At 46.8% G+C, this 10,220-nt stretch overlaps 1 pseudogene; it reads right to left on the reverse strand.

Moving 5' to 3' along the window:
* Nucleotides 1–7,602: 7,602 nt before the first annotated feature.
* On the reverse strand, nucleotides 7,603–7,775 carry LOC119462963 (U2 spliceosomal RNA; annotated as a pseudogene).
* Between the last annotated feature and the right edge of the window lie 2,445 nt (nucleotides 7,776–10,220).

The following is a 10,220-nucleotide window of genomic DNA, read 5'->3' on the forward strand; positions in this document are numbered from 1 at the left end:
TTAAATCGAAATTGGTTGTTAGAAAACGTGGCCCCAGGGTGCTGCAGCAGCTGTTGAGCCAATAAAGCAATGGTGTATTTTCCCTAAACGTTCTTACGGCACGCCCGCGCTTCCCATTTCGCTAGCTTTACCTCTCCGGAGCGCCACGTAAAAACATCACGCCAGGGTACAAAACAACAAGATTTACCTGTCTATACGAAGGGACTGCAACGCGAAGACGTGCTTCTATGCTTTCCGCTTGGCTATAGCCCCCAAACGTCAGTGTCGTGGCCCTGACGTGCTTCCAAAAAGGTATTTTGATCAGTACGTGCGCGCAGTGTCATTGTCTCTTTTGCTAGTTCAGCGAATATGTTGATTTAAATCAACTATCAGGAAAAATAATCTTTAAAGAAACGTGATGGGGGCTGTGTGACAAAAACTAAAAGAAACAAAAATACTCACACAAGACCGACCACATTGTCTCGTGAGCCATAAATTGAAAAAAAAAATAGGAAAGAAAAAAGAAACTTATTAACTTTGCGTAGCTTCGTTTCTGACATAAACTGTTTCCGACTGGTGTTAATATGGCTTCGTATACCAAAATTCCGGAAATGTACCTTTGTGGTCCTGGTGATATCATGCGCAAGAAAATTTTGTAGTCCCTGTATAATTTTTATTATATTAATTTGTATACCACATCCTTTAATCCGTCCTATAATTACCGTTCTCACACGTATGCCTTTTCCCCCTCGTGAATACGTCTGAAAGCCTTTCGGGTGACAATAAATGAAATAAAAGGGACATTCACTTAAGACACGTGACTGTGGGCGCACAAGCTATAGAGCACTCAGAACCGCCGTTGCAGTAGCTTTAGTGTAACCATGTTTGTGCGATCTAGGATCCAGTTCTCTTGTGCTGCGCATACCCTTTCGATCGCTGATTTTTTTTATTTATTTCCAATATCGCAAAAGCCCCTGTTTCGGGGTTTTACGTTAAGCGTGGGAAAATTACAGAAGTTGATTTTTTTATTTATTTCCAATATCGCAAAAGCCCCTGTTTCGGGGTTTTACGTTAAGCGTGGGCAAAATTCTAACAGAGCAAATGCACAATGTCTTCCTTGAAGGGGATGGAGTTGGAGTGGTGCACGGCGTCGGGAGGAAAACCATGCGCTCCAGTCTTTCTAGGTAAGCACGAAAAAAGAAGAATAGTGAGCTGCGGTCCGGGCTGGGAGCGGGTGTGCGGCTTTATAGTGGTTGAGTCCGCTAGAATGGCGATGAGCTGGGGTGATTACGGATGGACGAGGAGATGTATGATAAAATTTATGAGAAACACACGGACGTGGCGACGAATTGCAAGGTTGTGAAGACTAATACGGGACTTTATTTCTGTGATGTGGGTATTGTATGAATATTCGGCGAGGCTGTGACGTTGACTGGGGTGGTGCATGCGCATTCCAGTGTTGGCTTGAGCAGAGTATTATGAGCTAATAATTTCACATAAGATAGCGCTAGCCGCAAGTTGCGGCGAAGGTGGCCAAGAACGCGGTTAGTGCTTGGCTTGTGTTCTTGCCTTGTCCGACAGCGCTGGTCCTGTGTTCCTCCCTTGTCCGAGCCCTTGTTCTGTGTTCCGCCCTTGTCTGCAGATATTGTTTTGTGTTCCTCCCTTGTCCTATCGCTTGTCCTGTGTTCCTCCCTTGTCCGCTTGTTCTGTGTTCCTCTCTTGTCCGCAACACTTGTCCTGTGTTCCTCCCTTGTCCCCAGTGCTTGTCCTGTGTTCTCCCCTTTTCGCGCTATTTTGTTCACGGTTAACGTTTATGGTTATGTTGGATTCGTGGTGCGACCAGGAAATATCAGAAGAGAATTTAATCGCCTAGGTATGCATACGAGGTTACAGATGAAATCGGGGAGTCACAAAGCAGGTATTCTAGTGCAGGGGCGGTATTCTGAGGGAGTCCAATTAGTGGACTGTCCATTTCGGCTGTCGCTGATTGGCTATTGATTGCTTCACGTGCAGGAAGGTGCCAGCCAGTTTCCTTCTTGCACGTGAAGCAGCAGCCAATCAGCGACAGCCGAAATGGACAGTCCAATAATTGGACTCTTACAGAATACCACCCCAGGTCAGTTTTTCCTGTGGTGAAAAGAAAAAAGAGATGTCTTGTTAGCATTCAGTGACATAGGCTAATTTCTGCACCACTTTTCAACTTCAATAAGATTGGATTAGAATGTTCAAACGTCGTTAATGCAGTTTGTTAGTCGGTACAGACCACAGTCGTCTGCGAAAATCTGATGTTTGAATAAATAGTATTAGGCAGGCCAATATTATAAACGAAAGCGCAAAGGGCCGAGCACTGTACCCTGAGGAACACCTGATACAACGGGACATGATACAGATGAGTAGTTATTTGCATACATACTATATTGCCGTTGGTTGTTTAGAACATTTCGGACCCGGTTTAAAACGAGTGGGCGAAGACTAAGACGCGATAGCTTAAAAAAAAAAAAAAGAAAAAAAAAAGAAAACCTTTGATGCGTAACATTATTAAGCGCCTTCTCGATTTCAAGAAATAGGGCATCTACTACATGGTACGTTAATATTTATGGCGGATCTGATGTCATTGATAGCTAGTGCTAATTGCGTTCCGGAATAAAGGCCCTTTAGCAAACCGTGTTGTTTATGGTGGAAGTAGTGGATGGAAATAATTTTTTAGTGTGGAAGAGGAGGATGGGGGGCATGTCGCGGCTGCAGAATTTTGCCTCCCAAATTACACATGTAATTCACACGCCCTTTCGATGCATCATTCATGGTGCGTGAGACTGTTTCATGGATGTGCGCACAATCAACCGTTAGTAAGCATCAACTTTTAGGTGCCTTTCTTGCCACGGGTCTCTTAGATGTAAACCGACAAGAAAATGGGCGACCACCCAATGTTGCCAGCCTTAAAAAATAATTTTGATTGAGGTGTATGACATTATTAGTACGTACCTCCATGAGAAGCCCGACAAGGAACACCCTCGTTTACACTCGAGAGGCCATGGTGCTAATCATCGATGATACACCGCGTACCAGCAGCAGCGCCGTAACACCCAACCTAGCGAGTCGAGTTTTCAGTTGCACATCCACCAAAAAACACGCTGCTCATCTTGAAGCCCATGTTTCTAGCTTGACCTCATTAAGCAGTGGCATGCTACAACGTGTACGAACGCATGGCATCCAAGACTTCAGCGCGGTCTGATTGATATTCCATGACTAATTAAATTTGAAGCGCTAAGACGGAGAAAGTGACGACAGGGCCAAGACGGACAAGCGCTTACTTCAAATTGAACTTTATTCTCAAAGGCCACGCTAATATACTCAGCAGAAAAGGAAGAAAAAGAAATAAAGAGAAAAGAACGAAAACAAAATGATAGATAAGGAAGCACGGTGAAACTATACAAGTTGGGAGAAGAGTTACCAAAACATGCCAATAGCCACACTAATGGACGACGCGTGCTCGGTTATGATTCAGAAAGGCTAGTACCTTTTGAAGAAGATGAATGGTCTCCACACTGACACACCTATGCGGCGCACCCTGAAATATTGCAGCGTCTGCTATCTCCCGCGTTCGCTGCACGCAGTGAAGTCTGTGCAGGATAGTGCACTCGTAGAATTGTGGTCTGCATCCACACGTATGACAATGGGCCGCTATGTCATCTTTCAGTCCTCAGTTGACATTGTTCGCGTGCTCGCGCAGGAGAGTGTTTAGACGCCTGTCAGTCTGTCCAATATAGGACACGTGGCATGATAATGGACCCTGACCGACAACACCACTTCCACAAGGGACATCCTGATGGCGGTGCCAATTTCATGGCCTCCCTGCCAGACGGTGTCAGCTATCAGTATGCTTTAGTCGCACACTTAAACTGCCGTAGCACCTCGTGGACAGCGCTGGTTCCCTTAGCGAGCTCAAAATCTATTTAAATTATAGGGTTGGTCCACTAATATGTTGATTGTTGAAATACACAACAATAAGTTGTTGTGTATTTAAGTAAGAGCCCCGAGAACCCGTCAGGCATTGTACGCCTTTTGTCTAGGCCTCCACTTGGACTACGTCTGAGGAAAAACAAAACTAATTTCTACTGGAAACGTCCTCTCGACTTAGTTTTGTATATTCACGTACTGCTCACATTGGTATCGGCATGTCTCCCGTAATGATCACCAGAAAGTGATTTCACTATTCCCTGTCATACTGCGCGTGCCTGAGTGTACTGATACTTCAATTACTATAGTATCTAACGTGTGTGTACGTGGCTTCAGTTATGTGCGTAGTTCCCCCCCCCCCTCCCTCCCTTCTTTGTTTACTTGGAAATACCTATCGATGTAAGCATTGTATACCGTCTTCGTCTTTTATCATTTCTTTTACACATTCCTACTTCACCTGTAAATGAAATGACATTGCCGAAAACAGGCTGTTTTCAGTCTCCCCATTTCGACAACTGCCTGTTATCAGACTGTCCTTTTGAAACGAAGCTCTTTGCCTACGTAATGTTTACGAACAATCGCACTCAAATGAATTACGGCATTTCTGGGTACTGCATGTGTCTGAGGACTGTCGCCTCAAGGCTTGCACTCTGCTTTCCGACCAAGACCCGGCTACGCTAGCCTGTTTTGCTGAGTGGCATGGTTGCATGCGCGTGAGCTACGCCACCTTCTTTTTCTCATTCATAATGCAGTGGATCGTCTTATACCGTCCTCTTTCTATTCGCCAATTCGCTGGTGAGATCGCTTATGTTTTGCTGTATATACATTTGAGTGAAGCTGGGAAAGAACCCTGCAAAACAACCTGAATGGCTAGTGAAATGTCCTTTATTTGCGCTTGTTTGTATACTTGCCTAGAAAATTCACTAGCCGTGAAGAAAGTGACAAATTCTTGCGCTATCGGGGTCGAGCTCTTCTGTTCGTAAGCGCCACGTTGACGCGCCGACTTGTGATCAATAAGCCTCCTCCGGGATATGTACGTTCACCTCGTAAGCCAAAGTCTTGCTCGCGAACCAGCTGTGGGTGTTGTCGAACTCGAGCACATCTGCGTCCAAAAAAAAGAAGGAAATAAAAACGAGGATTTCAGGGTCAGTGGTAGTATGCGATAACCACACATGCGCCCGGAACCTTCACGTTCACCCTGTGTTGGGAGCGTTCACATGATGTCACGTGGCGCCATTTTGCAGTCCTATTCGCAGCTTCCGCTTTGCTCCTGGAGATAGGCGGATCTATAGGCAACGCGCAGCCCTTCAGCATGCTGACCGTACTATAACTTGGCGACCCAGATGACGTCAGTAATTGACCCTTGCGCCATAAAAGATGATTATTCACCCAATCAATGATGTCAGTGCGTAACCCTTATACGGTAGGACTGCCTTAATACCAGAGTGATATCTACCAGGCTTATCACGGACACCATGTAGTCTCTCGGTCTTTCGCTCTTCCGGCAGCCCAGAGTAGATGGCTAGAGGAATGTACCTGAGGCCCCGACCCCCCTGACTTTATTATTGTTATTATTAAAGTTCTCCCTCACTTTTAACAAATACACTCGTATCATGCGGTGGTGCAACGTCAAAATTGTGCATGTGCCAACATGCGAAGTAAGAAATTATTCCGGAGCCCTCCACTACGGCGTGCCCCATAATCAGAACTGGTTTTGGCACGTAAAACCCCAGAAAGAAGAAGAAATGTTCTAGTAAACGTAAAAGACAAGTTGCCACAGGAAAAATTTCCCGGTGTAACCTACGTCATAACGTGCGATGACTGTGGTTACAAGTATATCGGAGAGACAGGCGACTTCAAGAAACGTGTGCAACAGCATGGGTGTGACGTCAGGAAACGGCATGTGACCTCGAGTTCCATTGCTGAACATGTGGAATCTACAGGCCACGATATTGACTGGGCAAGCACACGTGTTCTGGCCAAGGAAAGGAAGCATTAGTCACGCCTGCCTCTAGAATCCTTGCACATACAGACCACGGCGCACACGCTGAATAGGAGTGACGGGGCACTTCCGACGGTGTACACTCGCTGCTTGCGTCACGTACTGAAACTTATTTCAAGGCCGCTATTTTGTAGCGATGCCTTTAATGTCATAATGCCTTTTCGCGCTTATCGCGCTTTTTAAGTGGTCAGAGCGACGGCCTGCTCGCATTATCAACGTTGATATCGTGAGCGGACCGTCGCTCTGACCACTGACAAAGCGCGATAAGCGCGAAAAGGCATTATGACATTAAAGGCATCGCTACAAAATACCGGCCCAATACGCTGTTTTTCCCTTATGGGTTTTATTGTGAACAAGGCTCCCGTATCGGGACCGAAACGTCATTAAATTTTAAGTTATTTTGGTCGGTGTATCTTATCGCGTTTCTTCAAATACACATGCAGAGCACTTTCTTCTGACCAGTTACTTTTCAACCCAGTCACACTTAACATGCTTGTTTTCTCGCTGATCCAGGCTAGCCTCAAGAGGTGGGGTCTCACATAAACAAATAGAAAATAGGGGCAGCGTGAGTCAACTTCGTTATAGACGGATGGAAAGATTTGGTACAGGTCGAGGGGGGGCTGTCTGGATCTATCAGTGTTTCTCGTCTTATAACCGAAGCGAGCCGAAGCTAAGCAATAAAGGGCACGTGTGTGTTCACCTGACTTGCGTTTTGTGCCATGCGATAAGTACTCTAATCTTGTGGCAGAGATACATGCAGTTCACGTTTCGTGTCGGCTGGTAACATCACTTGAAACATTTAGACCGAGCAAAGCCGCGCGGTCGGACGTGAAATGGGTTGCTGTGATGCCTACCAAAACCAGGAAGAAAGAACGCTATTAAAGTAGTGTCGCTGGTGGTGGGAATTCATACATACGACTCAATGACGCCTGCCACCAGACCCAAAAAGCCCACCATCTGTTCTGAAGCTGTTAGGCTCAGGTAGAAGAAAGAAACCAGGCGGCCATGCAGGTATTTCAGTGTATTCATTTCCGCCACCATCGAGTCTTGCAGCCGGTGACTGTGCTCGCAGCGAGGACGTGCTGCAGTCGCAAATGGTGGTGAACAACGTTTATTTGGTCCTGCAGGGTTTAACGTGATTGGGACTACATCTCCCCCGTGGGGCGCAAATGACCCCCGCCATTAAAACTGTTGATCACTGTATTCCGCAATGTCGTTCCGACAGTAAAGCGGTAAAGCTTTCATTCGGAAATCCTTGATACATAGGCAATGACAGCGTGCGCGTTCACTGTCACAACAATGTAATGACTGCTGTGAAAGTTGACATTGCCTCATGTGTACACTTTTCTTTCTCTGAAGCTGTCGCTTTAGGCAATGTGTGCCAAACTTTGAAGCATAATGATTGCGGAGACTGGTTTCACTTTCTTCCAGCGTCCGATCGTGACCGAACTACATATGGGGTCAACGACCGCTCGCTGTCGCTGACCTGGATAGACAACGATAGTAAACTTTCTACGGTACGCTTGTCGAATTAAGCGATAACATGGCGTGTGCCTGTTCACATTCCGTTTCATTACATTGCGTCATGAAAAATTTCGTGTCTTTCATTTTTACAGCGAAGCTGTATATGGCTAGTTTCCAGCAAATCGATATCCGTAGACCAAAAACCGTGGGCCGATCCCGAAGATAGTGCAATACTGGGCCGACCCACGGCGGAGGCGAAGCAGGCACTCCGCCAACTTACAAAAATAAGTTTAATATCTTGGGCCCAAATACAACCCGTATCAGATATTAAGCTGATAAGAACAGATACTACACTTTGGCCCGCGTCGGTCATGTCTACGTCACACCATGCACGTGTACGCCATCCCGCGTATTCAAGCTAGTGCCAACCAATCTGAGTGTCTTCTTTCTCCTGACGTCATGCTCTGCGTAGGCTCCTTTCCTCAGTTCTGCTCTAACTGTGAAATGAGTAGGCCGCGTTTTGTACGGTCTGAAGAAGAACAGCGGGCCTACGAAGAACGACGGCGTGAACAAAAAAGGGAATGGGCGTGGCGGCGGCGGAAGGAGACCACCGACGATGAGCGGGCCGCGGATGCCAAGCGTAAGCGTGCTGCCCACCAGGACCACGAGGCAGGAATAAATGCGAGCCGTCAATGTGGCCCCAATCCAGCAAGCTTGGAACGTTTCACCGGAGGAGCGGTCAATCACCACATACACAGCTTCGCTGGTGATCCACATTCACAGAGTGGAATGGCACTGAATTTTTCAAAATATTTATTTGCCGTTAAACACGGGATAGGCGGCGCAGTGAAAGGCTCTAGGTCAATCTCGACCGTCGAAGATTACTTCGAGGAAGAAGTCATGGATGCATGAAAGGCAGGGAAGTTAACCAAAGGCAAGTTTTCGGTTTGGTATGCAGCGCATGGGTGAGGAGAACGGAAGATAGAAAGATGGAAGGAGTGGAAAGAGAAAGAACTTAAATGCCTTCTTGCATTCTTGCTCAACGCTATATAGAACGTCATGCTGTAGCGACGAGTGTGGTCAAATGAGTGAACGTATGTAGGTAGAGTGAACTGGAAGTGGAGGTGGTTAGTTGGAAACACTTGCTTTCCCCTACTTCATTTTCCTTCCATATGAGCTAAGGTGCCGTGTGTGATCAAACGTTCTACAAAACTCAATAAATATCAGTGCGCTTATTGTCCATTATCAATAGAACGGCTTTGTCGACGGCAGCATAAAAGAGCAAAACCGCTTGTCAGGCCAGGCTAAGACCAACAAGGTAAGTGGGAAACACATGGTTACGTCTCAATGAGTACCGTTTCTTGGCTTTTTCGTTACCATAGGAATGAATAGAGGGTGTAAAACATTCCATGCTAACAGCATTGACGCGTAAAACATTGGGAGTATACGTACAGCATACGGCATCGGACGCAGAGCGCCGCATAGTTGTGAAAGACTTCTCGCTGCCTATCAGGTGGCTGCGACGTTCTGCCACTGAGCACAAGGTCGCAGATTCTATCTAGAGCCATTCCGAAGACGTACGATGAGGATTCATTAAAAATCCTACAAGATCGCGTTATCGTCCTTTGTCTATTGTGCTAGATAAATATTGAACTAAAAGGCTATTGTTGCGGGCGGACCTGCTTAAAAAACACTGGTTGTTGTTTTGTGTTGGCCACATATTCATAAAATATTCGTCAGCACCTCACAAAGATTGTTAAGGTTGTTGATACGGCTGTATTCGAGAACATTGATCGCTTCGCATCTACAATTCGGCTCCAACCACACGCTACGGTTTCTGCTGTTTCTACTTGGATCGAAATTATCGCCTGAAGGACGCGCCGTAGACATCGCATTTACTTGAACTCCTCGAACGTGTTGTAAAAAAAATCATGAGTCATTCCACTCTGTGAAGGTGAATGACAAACGAAGTTGTTTAGTACGTAGGCGCATTGCTACTAGGGAGTCCGAACTATACGCGGCGGTGGCCAGGTGGCCTCCCCATTACAACGACAGAACAGAAAATGTCACAGTTTCGCCCTAAGGGCGAAGCAATGAATGCGATAGCAACACAGCAATGTCATACGAAGTAAGGTGAGCGGCTTTGGTAACAACAACACGCAGAACTGTTGTCGACGCCATCGGCGTTTTGCCCGCGTTAGCTCAAAATGCGTGCGGCGTTGGTGACTGTTGCTGGAGCCTCTGATATAAATAGGCACTTGGTGCCGCAGCTAAACGTCGCCTCCCTTCCCTCCCCCTCCCCCACTGCCTCTCGCGCGTCTGAAGAAGGCGCGTTTGCTCTACATATATGGTGATTGTAAAGGAGAAAAGAGACGCCTACTTCTGCAGCCCTTAAGCGAGCACGGCGCAGAACGCGCGTTTGTTCTCCGCCGCGCGTTCACTCCCCGTGAATGACGCGCCCCTCGCGCCCTTTCACTCGCACATACAGCGTTCGGCGACGATTTCATCTCCAAATGACGTCATACGGAACCTCACGGCGATGGCGACGGTGACGGCAGAAATCTGCTTTTGAGTGTCCATATAATTGCTATCGCAATAAAATTAAATTCGAAGTGGAGTACTGCGTGTGTCTGAGGATTGTCGCCTTAAGGCTTGCACTCTGCTTTCCGATGAAGACCCGGCTACGTTTTGCTAAATGGTATGGTTGCGTGCGCGCGAGCTACGCCGCCTTCTTTTATTGCGATAGCAATTATATGGACACTCAAAAGCAGATTTCTGCCATCGCCGTCGCCGTGAGGTTCCGTATGACGTCAATGGA

This window comes from Dermacentor silvarum, chromosome 8 (assembly GCF_013339745.2).
Source record: "Dermacentor silvarum isolate Dsil-2018 chromosome 8, BIME_Dsil_1.4, whole genome shotgun sequence".
NCBI classification, from domain to species: domain Eukaryota; kingdom Metazoa; phylum Arthropoda; class Arachnida; order Ixodida; family Ixodidae; genus Dermacentor; species Dermacentor silvarum.